This window comes from Thamnophis elegans, chromosome 9 (assembly GCF_009769535.1).
Source record: "Thamnophis elegans isolate rThaEle1 chromosome 9, rThaEle1.pri, whole genome shotgun sequence".
Lineage (NCBI taxonomy): Eukaryota > Metazoa > Chordata > Lepidosauria > Squamata > Colubridae > Thamnophis > Thamnophis elegans.
The window spans coordinates 15,067,687-15,081,704 of NC_045549.1; the positions used below are offsets into that span (position 1 = coordinate 15,067,687).

Consider the following 14,018-nt stretch of genomic DNA (forward strand, 5'->3'; position numbering starts at 1 on the left):
TGCCAGTGAAAACGAAGCTTGGGAGGGCCGCATGTAGTTCTCCTGAAGCACCACAGGCACCACGGGCCAGTCCGCTGTTTTCAGAGCAGCCCCGCGGGACAGATCTAAGCACCCCATGGGTGTTGGCTGCTGGGCCTTCAGTTCCTCTGTTCTAGAGGAAGAAAGAACAATTTTTGTTATTACTATTAAACTTAGTCCTGTCTTCGTGCCAAATCTTTGAGACAATCACTGTCTGCCTGTCTGTCTGTAGCAAATCTTTCTGAACTATTGCCAAGAAAACAGCAGAGACTTGTCTAGGCTGAAGGCAGGAGTGATTTGAGGCATGCACATACCAGTGGTGGGTTGTGTACCGGAGCCTGCCAGGAGCACCGATTATTGTTCTGGTACGGTGTTTCGGAGGGCCCATCCACCCGCCTGAGCTTCTTACCTGTCCTTTAAGCCTGCGCGACACTTCGTCCATGTGGGCGACTCTGGGCCTCTTCCAACCGTACCAGTTGGAACGGGATCCGGAACCCACTACTGGCACGCACGCACGCACGCACACACACACACATATGCACACACAAACACAAGCATACACATACGCAAGCATGGACACATAAATAAATGTAGTCCTCAACTTACAACAGTAAGTTTAATGACCGTTCAAAGTTACAACGTCACTGAGAAAAGTGTCTCATGACTGATTTTCACACTTACGACCGTTACAGCATCCCCATGATCACATGATTCAGAAATGTGGGAGCTTGGCAATTGGTTCGTATTTGTGATGGTTGCAGTATCCCGTGTTTCTGTGTGTGTGTGTGTGTGTCTGTGTGTGTGTGTGTGTGTGTGTGACGTGATCCCATTTTGCGACCTTCAGACAAGCCAAGTCCATGGGCAAGCAGGGTTCACTTAACAACAATGTTTTATCAACTATCTATCAACTGCAGCGATTCATTTAACAAATGTGGCAAGGAAGATTGTAAAATGAGGCAAAACCCACTTAATGAATGCCTTGTTTAACAACATAAATTTTGGGCTGAATTGTGGTCGTAAGTCAAGGACTACCTGTATTGGAAGTCAGAAACCGTTGCTGGCCTATTACCGCTCATTTGGAGATCTACCTATGGATTGAGATCTATCTTCTCCCTCCCCATTATACAGCTAAGTAAACTTGCAACAGTTAAGAGTGAGCTAAAGTAGACATACCTTATTCGTAATTAATTACGAATTACGAATTCATTACAGAACAAAGCTCCAAAAAGGGTTCACCATTAGAGTATTACATTTAGCCTGGAAAATTTCTAGATTCAGACACCACTTCAGCTGTGGTAGCCCTTATACCTGTGATGGCAAACCTATGGCTCGCATGCCACAGGTGGCACGCACTGCCCTCTCTGCAGGCACGCGAGCAGTCACCCTAGTTCAGCTGCCCCGTGCATGCGCGTGTGCCTCCCGCCGGTCAGCTAGTTTTCTGGTCTCTGCCACATATGCGGGGGGCGCACTTGGGGAGCGATCATGTGTGCATGCGTGGCAGGAAAGGGCGAATGAGGGTTACATGTGCATCAGGGGTGGTTTCCTGCCAGTTCTAACCTCTTCTATAGGAGAGGTTCCACAAATCTACAGTGCCGTTTAGAACCGGTTCCAGTTCCCTCCCCCCGCCCGTCCCCACATCATCAAGATGAAGAGCAAGAGGAGGAATTCTGGGAGTTGAAGTCCACAAGTCTTAAAGCTGTCAAGTTTGAACACCCTTGGGTGTTTTTTTCCTAAAGCGTTAGGGGTGCAAGGGTCTTGTAACTTGACAGCTTTAAGACTTGTGTGCTTCAAATGCCAGAGTTTCTGCTTCAACCTTTTTGTTGCTTAGCAAGAGCGTTGTTAAGTGAGTTTCACCACATTTTATGTTGGCCATGCCCACCCAGTCACATGGCTGGCAAGCCACTCCCACAAAGCAGGCCACACCTACAGAAAAGGTTCTAAAATTTTTTGAAACCCACCACTGATGTGCATGCTTGGCGGGGGGGAGAAGATGTGCAGGGTGGCTTGCTCATACACGCGCTTCCAGCACTCAGTAACAAAAAGATGAGCTATCACTGCCCTATACCTAGCAAATTTACCTAGCAAAGTAGTTGTGTGCATAGCAGTTAAAGTGAGACCTACGTGAGCTGTTTCCGAGCAGCTGGAAGGAATGATGAAGATACATATAACAAAGAAAGGTGATTGTTATAGAATTACTCCATTAGTCAGTGGTCAAGAATAGAATCAATGTATTACAGCTATAGAGCCAAATACCAAGAGAGTGAAAAGCGCTGAAGGATGGAGAGAACTGGCAATACACCACAGAACAAATTAAACAATTAGGGGCAAAGGTCTTTGTCTTACACTGGCACTTGCCTTGGATGAAGATCCTCATGTGAAGAGCCAAATACTGATTTCTGAAGCTACCAGGTTACGACGACTGTCGTAGACAACAACTGTAATTCCATAATATCATTCTGCCATTTCTCTGGAAATTCTTCCTTTTGTGAATTGCAACAATCCAAGAAACTAGATCAACTAAAGAAAAAAAAATCAGAATACCAGAGTTGGAAGGGACCTTGGAAGTCTTCTAGTCCAACCCAACCCCCTGTTCAAGCAGGAGACCCTATAGCGTTTCAGACAAGTGGCTGTCCAATCTCTTCTTAAAAGCCTCCAATGATGGAGAACCCACAACTTCTGAAAGCAAGTTGTTCCACTGGTTAATTGCTTTCACTGTCAGGACATTTTCTCCTTAGTTCTAAGCTAGTTCTCTCCTTGTTTAGTTTCCATGCATTGTTTCTTGTCCTGCCTTCGCCTGCTTTGGAGAATAAGTTGACTCGCTCTTCCTTGTGGCAGCCCCTCAAATATCTCTGCCTTCAGTTTTGATTTATTCACTGAATTCTTTGATAAAACCTAGTACATCAATATTATTTAAAAGGATTGCTGTGTGTGATTTTGGCCAGCTTAGTACCTGGTGGAGAGATTTGTATAGCCAGCATGTGATCGTTTGGATTTCTTTTATTGGAATTAAAAGGAAAATGATATAACAGTCCTTAGTTCTTGAAATTGTCAGCAATGGAAGGCTGGTGAGAAATTAACCTATGGTAAGATGGGCGGCTACAATTTTTTAAAATAATAAATATTTATAAATAAGTAAGTAAACAAACAAACAAATTAATTAATTAATCAATTAATTCTGGGAGTTGGTCCACACATCAGATGCCTTTTGATTTTAATGATATATCATTGGTTACTGAAAAGTGGAAGAGAAAAGATAAAATGTGGTTTGAACTACTTTCTTATTTGTTATACATATTATACTTTAAGAGCAAAATTGCTGTAGTGTAAAACAGGAGAGTTCTGGGTTGAATCCTTTTCTACTATTTTTTTTTAAAGGAATTTCAGGAAGGAAGAAAGGGAGGGAGGGACGAAAGGGAGGAAGGAAGGGAGGGAGGGAGGAAGAAAGGAAGGAATGGCAAAAGAGAGTAAGAGAGAAAGAGAATGGGAGAAAGAGAGAAAGGGAGAAAGGAAGGGTAGGAGGGAGGGTGGAAAAAGGAAGGAAAGAAAGAATGAAATCTAGAACAGAACAGAATAGTTTAATTGGTCAAGTGTGATTGGACACACAAGGAATTTGTCTCTGATGCAGAAGCACTCAATATACATACAAATAACAAAATAATATAATAATAGTGATTAATAATGAGCATATTAATGATTAATAATGATATCAATAAGGGAAGATAGTAGAGGATAACAGAAGAAAGGAACGAAGGGAGGGAGGAAAGAAAGAAAGAAAGATGATAAATTGGCTGTGACTCCATCTCCACCATAGTTACAATATACTCTCTGTTTAACTCCTGGCAAGAAAAGCTGGAGTCATTTCATGGAATCATTTCATAAAGTAATTACTTGGAGATATTAAATCATGGCCGTCAAAATGCCTCTTGTTTAAAAATTTATTCACCTCTAGTTGTTTGACCTGTTGGCTTTTTAAGGCATGCCAGCTTTGAATGTATTCCAGCCGGAGGGCATGCATTTAGATACTCAACCCCATTCCCATTGAAGTCAAATGAAATTTGCATCCGGAGGTTTCCTCTGGCTTTACGTTGGAGGCAGGTGGCAAAATGCCATCCGGATGATTCTGCCCACCTTGTATCTTTCCCCTGTATGTTCTGATTAGCCCGGTGATCAAACATGTAACAAATTTGCCCCCGTTTGAAAGGCGTTCAGCTCGCCTTGTGCGAGAGCTTCCTTTGAAAAATAAGAAATGGCATCCATATACATATTTTACATGGATGAATATTACAAGACATGCCATTAGCTGCGGTAGGGAACTCAATCAGTGGTGGAAAGGAGGAGGCTATGATTAAAAATTTATGGGCAGAAACAAAGAAATCTCACCGCTGTTCCCATCCAAGGGGTAGAACCCTTAATTCTTGCAAACATTAACCTCCCTGAAAGCAAGACGCTCTCGCATGCCACAATGGAGACTGCTAAACCCACACAAACCTAAAACGTTTGCAATGGGTTCCTCTTATTATGCCTCTTACTGTATTCGGTTATAATAAATATAAAAGATTAAACAAGCCAGTGAAAATGAACGGTGTTACAGTGCTTTCAGGCACCAGCAAGCCCTCCCCAGACTCCTCCCTGGGTACCCATTAGGCACCCTATCCCATCTGATTATTTTTTAATGATTCTTTTAAATGAAAAAATAAATAGGGAGCTGTCATGTTCGAAAGCATTAGCCTCTAGCAGCGTATCTATTTGCAGTACTGCCTTTAGGCCTCACCAACACCCCCCCCCCCCCTCCACCAGTAGTAGTAGAAAGTATCCAGGGAAAAGGGCTGCGGTCCCTTCTGGTAAGTGGATTATTTGTGTCTCTCATGATAGCCATTTTGTGAGTGGAGTCACCTATGCTCTCAACATACATTTTAAATATGCCCTTAAGCGCCAAAGGTTTATTTGATCTTGATTTATAGAACAGGGGGTGGGGGTGGGGGAAACCCTTAGAATTCTGTGTTTTCAGTCCAAAACTGGATACCTTGGGGGTCTGTTCTTCTTTTTCCCCTTTATTGCCCAGATTCCACCTCTTTTGAAGTGTTAGGTAAGCAGCCTGAAGGGTGGTATGGAGACTCTATAGAGGGAAATATTTAGCTTCATTTGTGGAAACTTGGTGGTATTCATTCATTCATTTTATGAATGAGCAACATTGTCCATCCATGGAGTATCTGCAGTTCATAGCAGTCCAATTTGAAGGACTGGGTAAAGTCAACCCAGGTTATCTAAGGGCATCATGCATCACATCTGCTAAAAATATTAAAAATGACAGTTCAGAAAATCATTTAGCTGGGATTTTGTTTAACAGAATTTTGGAAACAGTTATGGTTCATTGTGTACTACAATTCCATTCCCTTCATTACTTCCATCCTTACAAAGATGGAAGCGATTGTGTATAGCTGAAGCAGGGGTGGGCTCCTGCCAGTTCTATAGAAGAGGTTCCACAAATCTACCGTGCTGTTTAGAACCGGTTTCAGCTCCCTCCCCCCCGCCTGTCTGCACCACGCTTGCCCTGCCTACCGCTCAATGATTGGCTGGCTCACCAATCGCGCTGCCCACCTCTAAGAGTCCTATCTAAACCTTAAAGTCTTAAAGCTGTCAAGTTTGAACATCCATGGGTTTTTTTTCTAAAGGGTTAGGGGTATAAGGGTCTTGTAACTTCACAGCTTTAAGACTTGCACACTTCAATGGCAGAGTTCCTGAGCCAACATGACTGGAGGAGGAATTCTGGGAGTTGAAGTCTACAAGTCTTAAAGCTGTCAAGTTTGAACACCCCTGTTTTTTTTCCCTAAAGGGTTAGGGGTGCAAAGGTCTTATAACTTGATAGTTTTAAGACTTGCATGCTTCAAATGCCAGAGTTTCTGAGCCAACATTTTAGTTGCTAAGCAAGAGCGTTGTTAAGTGAGTTTCACCACATTTTATAAGTTCGCCACACCCACCCAGTCACATGACTGCCAAGCCTATGAATGTTGTTGTATTTTAAATTTGCTGTTTGTCTTATTTATTCCCTTTCCCCTTTTTATTGTAAGCCGCCCGGAGTCCTTCGGGAGTGGGTGGCATACAAGACTAATAAACAGAAACAGAACAGAAGCCACTCCCACTCGGTCACATGGCTGGCAAGCCACTCCCACCCAGTCACATAGCCAGCAAGCCATTCCCACAAAGCAGGCCACACCTACAGAAGAGGTTCTAAAATAATTTGAAACCCACCACTGAGTTGAAGCCACCAAAGATGGACATAACTCATTTGTCATCCCAATATAATTTATTGGTCTAGATTACTACTTTTAATTTCAGGATGCTGAGATCCCACACAAATCAGGAAGTGCGTGTGAATTTCACAGAATTGGAATAGTTATAAAGGAGGCACAACCTTTAACTGCCATACCTAAATTACCTGGAGCTGAGCCTTCTCAGATTATCTCAATGAGTAGAGTAAAGGACAATCGTGTTATCATCTTTCAGGGTGCTGAAGAAACTGTAAAAACTCTAAAAGTATAGCTGCGGAAGTTGATAAAATCTTGACCTAAAATTTTGCATTAGAAATGGTCAAATGCATCAGTTTGACTATCATTCAAAAAATTGGGTGGAAAGGGAAAAAAACATTTGTCCTTTTCTCTTTGGAGAAGTTGGATCAGTGGTGGGTTTCCAAATTTTTTATTACCAGTTTGCTCATGCGCTCGTGCATGTTCCCGAGCGTGCATACTGCTTCAGCGCATGCACAGAAAACGTCTGGGTGGGTGGGCGGAGCCTTCCACCACAACTACTCCCAGTTCGGCCGATCCAGGCCGAACCGGGAGCAACCCACCTCTGCGTTGGACAAAGCTAGCAAGTGCAAGTTTTAAAAATCTGTTTCCAGAATTATGCAAAGCAAGCAAAGCTACACAGGTTGAGAAAAAGCTTTATACTTTCCTTATCATTTCAGTATTAGAACATTTGCAACCTAATGGCCAAAAATATGAGCAGAACCAGGGCAAAACTGATCTAAAAGAGGTATAAATGTCATCTTCTTCCAGGGTTATTTTCCCAAGGTACAAGAAAAATCTTGTAAATTCCAAAAATCATGGAAAATATGGACATGTTACTGATTTAGTTCAGTTTAAATCAAGCATCATATGCCTTTGGTTCCACCACAAAACCGTGTTCGACTAAAGGGTGTTCGACGAAACCGTGTAGCTGACGTCATCACAGCGCGACAACAGCGCGGAGACAGAAGCACGCTGTAAACGCTAAACCTAAAATTAACCCCTAAACCTAAACCTAACCCCCCTAAACCTAATCCTAATCCTAACCCTAAACCTAACCCTTAACCTAACCCTAAACCTAACCCTAAACCTAACCCTTATCCTAACCCTAAACCTAATCCTAACCCTTAACCTAACCCTAACCCTAACCCTAACCCTTAACGTAACCCTAAACCTAACCCTAACCCTTAACCTAACCCTAAACCTAACCCTAAACCTAACCCTAAACCTAACCCTTACCTTAACTTGAATCGGCTTGCTTTCAAAGCGCTATTTAAAGCGCCTTTCTTTCTCTGCACTCGCTGTTGTCGCCCTGTTGATGACGTCAGCGACGCGGTTTAATCTGGCGTGCTTTAGTCGAGCGCGGTTTTGTCGTGCCACGTATGCCTTTCACATGAGTTTGACTACATCTTCCATAATAGATAATGCTGACTGCATCTGATATGAGTTTGTGTCATACATCTGAGAGGTACCAGGTGAGGGAATGTGGCTTTATATATAATGTTGACCTTCCAAACATTTACTTATATTATGGTGCTTTATATTTTTTCTCATTGTTTTTTTTTTGCAGAGAAGGGAGCTAGGTTTCATATAAGATATTCTCAATTTTACTAAGACGAATTCTAAGAAGGAAAAAGGGACAGTACAATTGTAGAATTTTCCCAGTAGATGGCTGTATAATGTTTACAATAAAGAAACCCATCTAGAGTATGGAGCATCAGACAAAAGAGAAAGATCAATACTCACGCATGTATACAAATATCAGAAGTGTTTTATTGTGCCTCTATAAATAGCCAGTAAACCGATTCCTAAGGAAAAAAACTTAGTGTTGCTGTTGCTTTCACACCAAGACAAAGGATGCAGCAATAGCATGAAACAGCTGGTTTTCTGAAACATTATTTGAATCCAGATTGCAGACAAAACTGAGCATTTTTTTAAAAAAAACATCCATCTCAGAAGGGAGATTTACCGTATTTTTCAGAGTATAAGACGCACCTTTTCCCCTCAAAAAAGAAGCTGAGTGCATCTGGGTGCACTCTTATCTGGGTGCATCTTATACACTGAATGCAGTGTATTAGGAAGCTTTCAGAGAGCTCCTGGGGGCTGGGGGGCAGAAATGAGCAAAAAACGGTCCGTTTTTTGCTCAATTTTGCCCCCCCCCCCAGCTCCAGGAGCGCTCTATAAGCTTCCTAATGCCCCTTTTTTGACCAAAAATGGGCCATTATTTGCTTGTTTTTGCCCCCGCCCCCGGAACACTCTACAAGCCTCCTAAGGGCTATTCATGCTCTTTTTTAAAAAAACAAATGGGCCCGTTTTCATGAAAAATTTTTAATTTGCCTCTTCAAAACCTTGGTGTGTCTTATATTTCGGTGTGTCTTATACTCTGAAAAATATGGGTAATTGCATTTATCAATCAATGGGACCGAAAACCTTTCTGGTCATATTGACTCTGATCATGAAAATCTCCTTTGGACATTCTCGAATCCAGACCTAAAGGAAATGTATTAAAAGCCAAAGCTTTTCAATGCCAGAATCAGAATATTTTACTTTGTTAAGCAAAACCAGGGTTACATTGATTTTAATCTTCCATCACTCATTAATGCACACAGTTCGCCCCATCTTTAAATGACAACTTTGAAGATGTTTTGGTATGAATAATAACAATGGAGCAAGTGATAAGATTAGAATTAAGATTGTTGGGAGAAATATAAACAACCTCAGCTATGTAGATGATACCACTCTAATGGCAGAAAGTGAAGACGAACTAAAGAGCCTCTTGATGTGGGTGAAGAAGGAGAGTGTAAAAGTTGGCTTGAAACTCAACATTAAGAAAACTAAGAGCACAGGATCCGGCACTCTCAGTTCCTGGCAAATAGAATGGGAAGAAATGGAGGGAGTGACAGATTTTATTTTCCTGGGCTCCAAGATCACTGCAGATGGGGACCTCAGCCAAGAAATTAAAAGACGCTTTTTCCTGGGGAGAAAAGTTATGGCAGATCTAGACAGCATACTAAAAAGCAGAGACATCACCCTGCCAACAAAAGTGTGTCTAGTCAAGGCTATGCCAATTTCTTGCTTGAAATAAAGACAGTGAGGACGGATAAAGCTGGGTGTCATCAGTACTCCAAAGCTTCAAATGACTATGCCCAATTGTTCCATGTAGACACTAAGCAACATAGGACCCAAGATGCAACCCTATGGGATAGCAATAGCAATAGCAGTTAGACTTATATACCGCTTCATAGGGCTTTCAGCCCTCTCTAAGTGGTTTACAGAGTCAGCATATTGCCCCCACAGTCTGGGTCCTCATTTCACCCACCTCGGAATGATGGAAGGCTGAGTCAACCTTGAGCCGGTGAGATTTGAACCGCTGAACTGCAAATAGCAGTCAGCTGAAGTGGCCTGCAGTACTGCACCCTAACCACTGCACCACCTCGGCTCTATACTAGGGATATCATAGGTCAATGACCTCAGGGTCAAGCAGTAGTCTTCCAGTGCCAGTTTCTGGTTGCATCTCAACAGGAAGTAAGAAAACAATTGCAAAACATTTCAGGCCCAGAAGATGGCCCATTATTATTATAATTATAATTATAATTATTATTATTATTATTATTATTATTATTATTATTATTATTATTATTATTAATATAATACGTGTCACGTTCCAGCGTTCACATTGCATACAAACAAAGATTCAGTTTGTTTGGTGAAAAACTTTTATCTCTATCTAAGAAACTACGTGATAACCAGCACTAAATGATAATGATACAAAGGTAATCAAATCCAAGTCAGTTCTAACCAAGTTAACACCATCACCCATATATATGCAGCAAGCCACTCCCACAAAGGAGGCCACACCCACAGAGTAGGTTCAAACAATTTTTGAAACCCACCACTGTGCAGGAGGCCAACTAGGCCACACCCACCATGGGCATGCCCACCCAGAGACCGAGCAGAGAACCCGTTACTGAAATTTGTGAAGCCCACCCCTGGATCTATTGTAGTTGTTCATTCTTCCTTCTCAAAATGTTCTTCTAATTATTCCATCTTTCTTCTCCTGGCATCTTAATGGCTACATGTATTTGTATGCCTGACATACATGCACACAAGAAATGAGTTCTTTTATTTTATTTTTTTACGTTTTCTCTGATTTTGTTTCCTACTATGAGATATCTTGAAATATTTGTACTGAAGGGCATGTTAAATTCCTCAAGTAAGGTGTCGCAACTATTTAGCATAACTTACCACTGATCTTGCTGTGCATTGTGCAGCCACAGGAGGAATGCCAGATTCTTCTAGGAAACTCATCAATGCAATGTGCTTCCTTGAACCCTTTGACATTCCAAAATCTCCCACAATACGTGGGAACTCTCTGGCAGTGACCAACATTCAGCTGAATGGAAAGTGATGAGCAAGTTTCTCTAAATTGGGAAGTTGGCAAACCACTCTTTTGTTTTGTTTTGTTTTTCACCTTTTCCTGGGAATAAAGTTGGATGAAATCAGTTTCAATTCCCCTCTATTTTCACCTCTCCAAGATGACTCGTGAAGTGTTCGAGTCCAACCTTCTGCACAGACAGGAAGCCCTATACCATTGATAGCTAATCTTTTTGTCCTCGTGGGCCAAAATTGAGCACGTGCGCACCACACCCACAATGCAATGCCCCTCCCCGTGCATGTGCACGACCCCCGCCCCCCGTGCCCCACTTTGGACCTAGCAAGCCTCCCTGAAGCCTCCTGGGATCAAAAATGCGGCATAGGGGACAGCTCCCCTCGCACTCCCACATCCCCCATGCCCACAATGCAATGCCTCCCCGCGCATGTGCACGACCCTCCCCCCCCCCCCGTGCCCCACTTTGGACCTAGAAAGCCTCCCTGAAGCCTCCTGGGATCAAAAACAGGGCATGGGGGAGAGCTTCCCCCCGGACTCCCCCACCCCCCACGCATGCACACACATCTCCTGCATGCGTGGCAGAGACTTGAAAATCAGTGCTGCCGGTGGGGAGGGCTCCCCGCATGCACGGTGAAGCTGAGCTTGGTGACGGCTCTCGCGCCTGCAGAGAGGGCTCCGCTTGCCACCTGTGGCATGAGTGCCATAAGTTCACCCTCACAGCCCTATAGTATGTCAGACAAATCTCTTCTTAAAAACCTCCAGTGTTGGAGCACACCCACAACTTCTGGAGGCAAGTCATTCCCCTGGTTAATTGTTCTCACTCTCAATAAATTTCTCCTTAGTTCTAGGTTGCTTCTCTCCTTGATTAGTTTCCATCCGTTGCTTCTTGCCCTGCCTTCAGGTGCTTTGGAGACTAGGCTGACCCATCCCCCCTTCTTTGAGCCAACATCTTACTGAATTTAAATTTACTGAATTTAAAACGATACCATTTGACACATGCCCTTCTTGTACAGCTTTGTGTGCACTTTCCCAGTAATTAAACACATTTTTGCAAGCACAATTTCTAAACAGCACATGTCTACATGATTTTCACGAATATGCATGCTTTCTTTTAAAGCTATGCATTTTTGTCTGCATTATAAAATGCACGCAAAACTCATCCCCCCCAAAAATCAGGGGGGGGGGGTTTGAAGGCCATCTGTGCTGCAGCATGCATTTCCATTCAGAAGTAAGAAAATGCAAACGCTTACATTAAAATAAGAAGTGAGCAATTTTGTCCCCCTCCGACATAGCTCCAGACTCCAGAGCTCCATCACACTATTTTTCCCGGGAGGCCTTTGAGGCAGGAATGAAGTTGCTTCAGCAGCGCCTCCTGGTTCATAAATCCTGCTTCCTGGGACGCACCCAATCTGGCATTGCATTCCTCTGCTGGCAAGTTATTATAATAGTATGTTTTCTCTCTCCATGGTTTTATCATTGAAGAGACTATCTGATGCTGACTACGAAATAACTGGGGAGAGCATTATGCTGACCTCAAGCTGCTTTTTCTATTTTTAGAAAGTTAACAAGAAAATGGATCAAATTCACACGTTTTTGTTAAGATATGCAAATAAGACATTTGAGTGGGGAAAAAAGAAGAAGCTGTATAATATCAAGCCAAATGATGGGCAATTTGTGGTTGCTGTTTGGGATTTTTTGGTTGGGGAAATTTGTGGGGTTTTCTAAGGTCCATAGGATATACACTGCAGTGGTGAGTTACAACTGATACGCCCCGGTACGGGCGTACCGGTGCCTACTTGGAGCACCAGGTACCGTTCTGGTATGGTGCTTCGGAGGGCCCACCCGCCCGCCCACTCTCCTTACCTGTATTTGACCCAATTGGGCCCCTTGCGTATGGACATGGAGCGTACAGCGCCTGTACGATGCTCCGCCGAGCAGCTGGAGTGTTGTGGGCAGTGGGTACGCATGCGTGTGCTATGTGTCTGCACGTGGTGGGCGCCCGGCCCCGTTGCAGTGTACCAGTTGCAGTGGGATCTGGAACCCACCACTGATACACTGATATCACTATGAGTGTTAGGGACCACCAATATCAGATGACCTGATCTGGGGAGAGTTGATTAGGTTTAAGAGTTGGTGTCATTACAGAGACTCTCTACCAGTGGTGGGTTCCTACTGGTTTGGACTGGTTTGATCGAACTGGTAGTGGTTTCCCGGGCCAGGGTTGCTGGAATGGTCAGCGACCCAGGCCTGCCATGCTCCTTAACCAGTTCTCCGGTTCATCTTGTTTTTTGCTTCTGCGCATGCACGGAACAATTTTTATTGCACTGTGCATGCATATGCAGCATGTATCAAGTGTGCGCGCAGTGCTCCCACAAGCGAACCAGCAGTAGTGACTTCCTGAACCCACCCCTGCTCTATACCATCATCTCACCCTTGGTTTCGACCCTAAATTTTGAAATAGCAATAGCAATAGCAGTTAGACATATATACCGCTTCATAGGGCTTTCAGCCCTCTCTAAGCGGTTTACAGAGTCAGCATATTGTCCCCAACAACAATCCGGGTCCTCATTTTACCCACCTCGGAAGGATGGAAGGCTGAGTTAACCCTGAGCCGGTGAGATTTGAACAGCCGAACTGCAGAACTGCAGTCAGCTGAAGTAGCCTGCAGTGCTGCATTTAACCACTGCGCCACCTCGGAAATCAATAATAAGAATATCAAATCGAATGTTTGGCTACTGAATTTTGTTGGTGCAACCTAAGAATGCCACTAAAATAGGTCTCAAGTCCCCCCCCCTCAACTATTTTTGGGAGCATAGCTCCCAGGCAGAAAGTTTTTTTACCTCTTTATATTTGTCCTTGTAACTTGGAGATCCAAAAAATTGATGGAGTATTATCTAAATTAGGTAACGACAGCTTGCTGAGCAGGTAAGGATAGGTCAAGCTAAACAATAGAAGCAACACATTGAGATATGGCTTCCTGCAATGAGGATCCTGCTACTTTTAAATCTTGATTCCCCAGGTTTACTTCCTTCCCTCCTAGGTTGAGCTCACCAAGTTTTTTTGGGAGGTCTATACCATTTGACTGTCATCCTTTTAAAGCATACTGTCTGCCACATCCTGCCAGAGGATGATGAATGGACAGGTACTTTATCATTCCTGCTTGAAGTCTGTCAAACGTAGCAATAACAACACAAATAGAATTATATACCGCTTCCCAGCGCTTTACAGCCCCCTCTAAGCAATTTGCAGTGTCAGCATACTGCCCCAACAATCTGGGTCCTCATTTTACCGACCTCAGAAGGACGGAAAGTCTATCCGATTTTCCC

The 14,018-nt window shown here is 43.4% G+C and overlaps 1 protein-coding gene across 1 annotated transcript in view; it reads left to right on the forward strand.

Annotated features, from left to right (window-relative positions):
• Positions 1 to 14,018, forward strand: part of MMRN1 (multimerin 1) — an 85,446-nt gene that overhangs the window by 27,304 nt on the left and 44,124 nt on the right. The window lies entirely within an intron of this gene.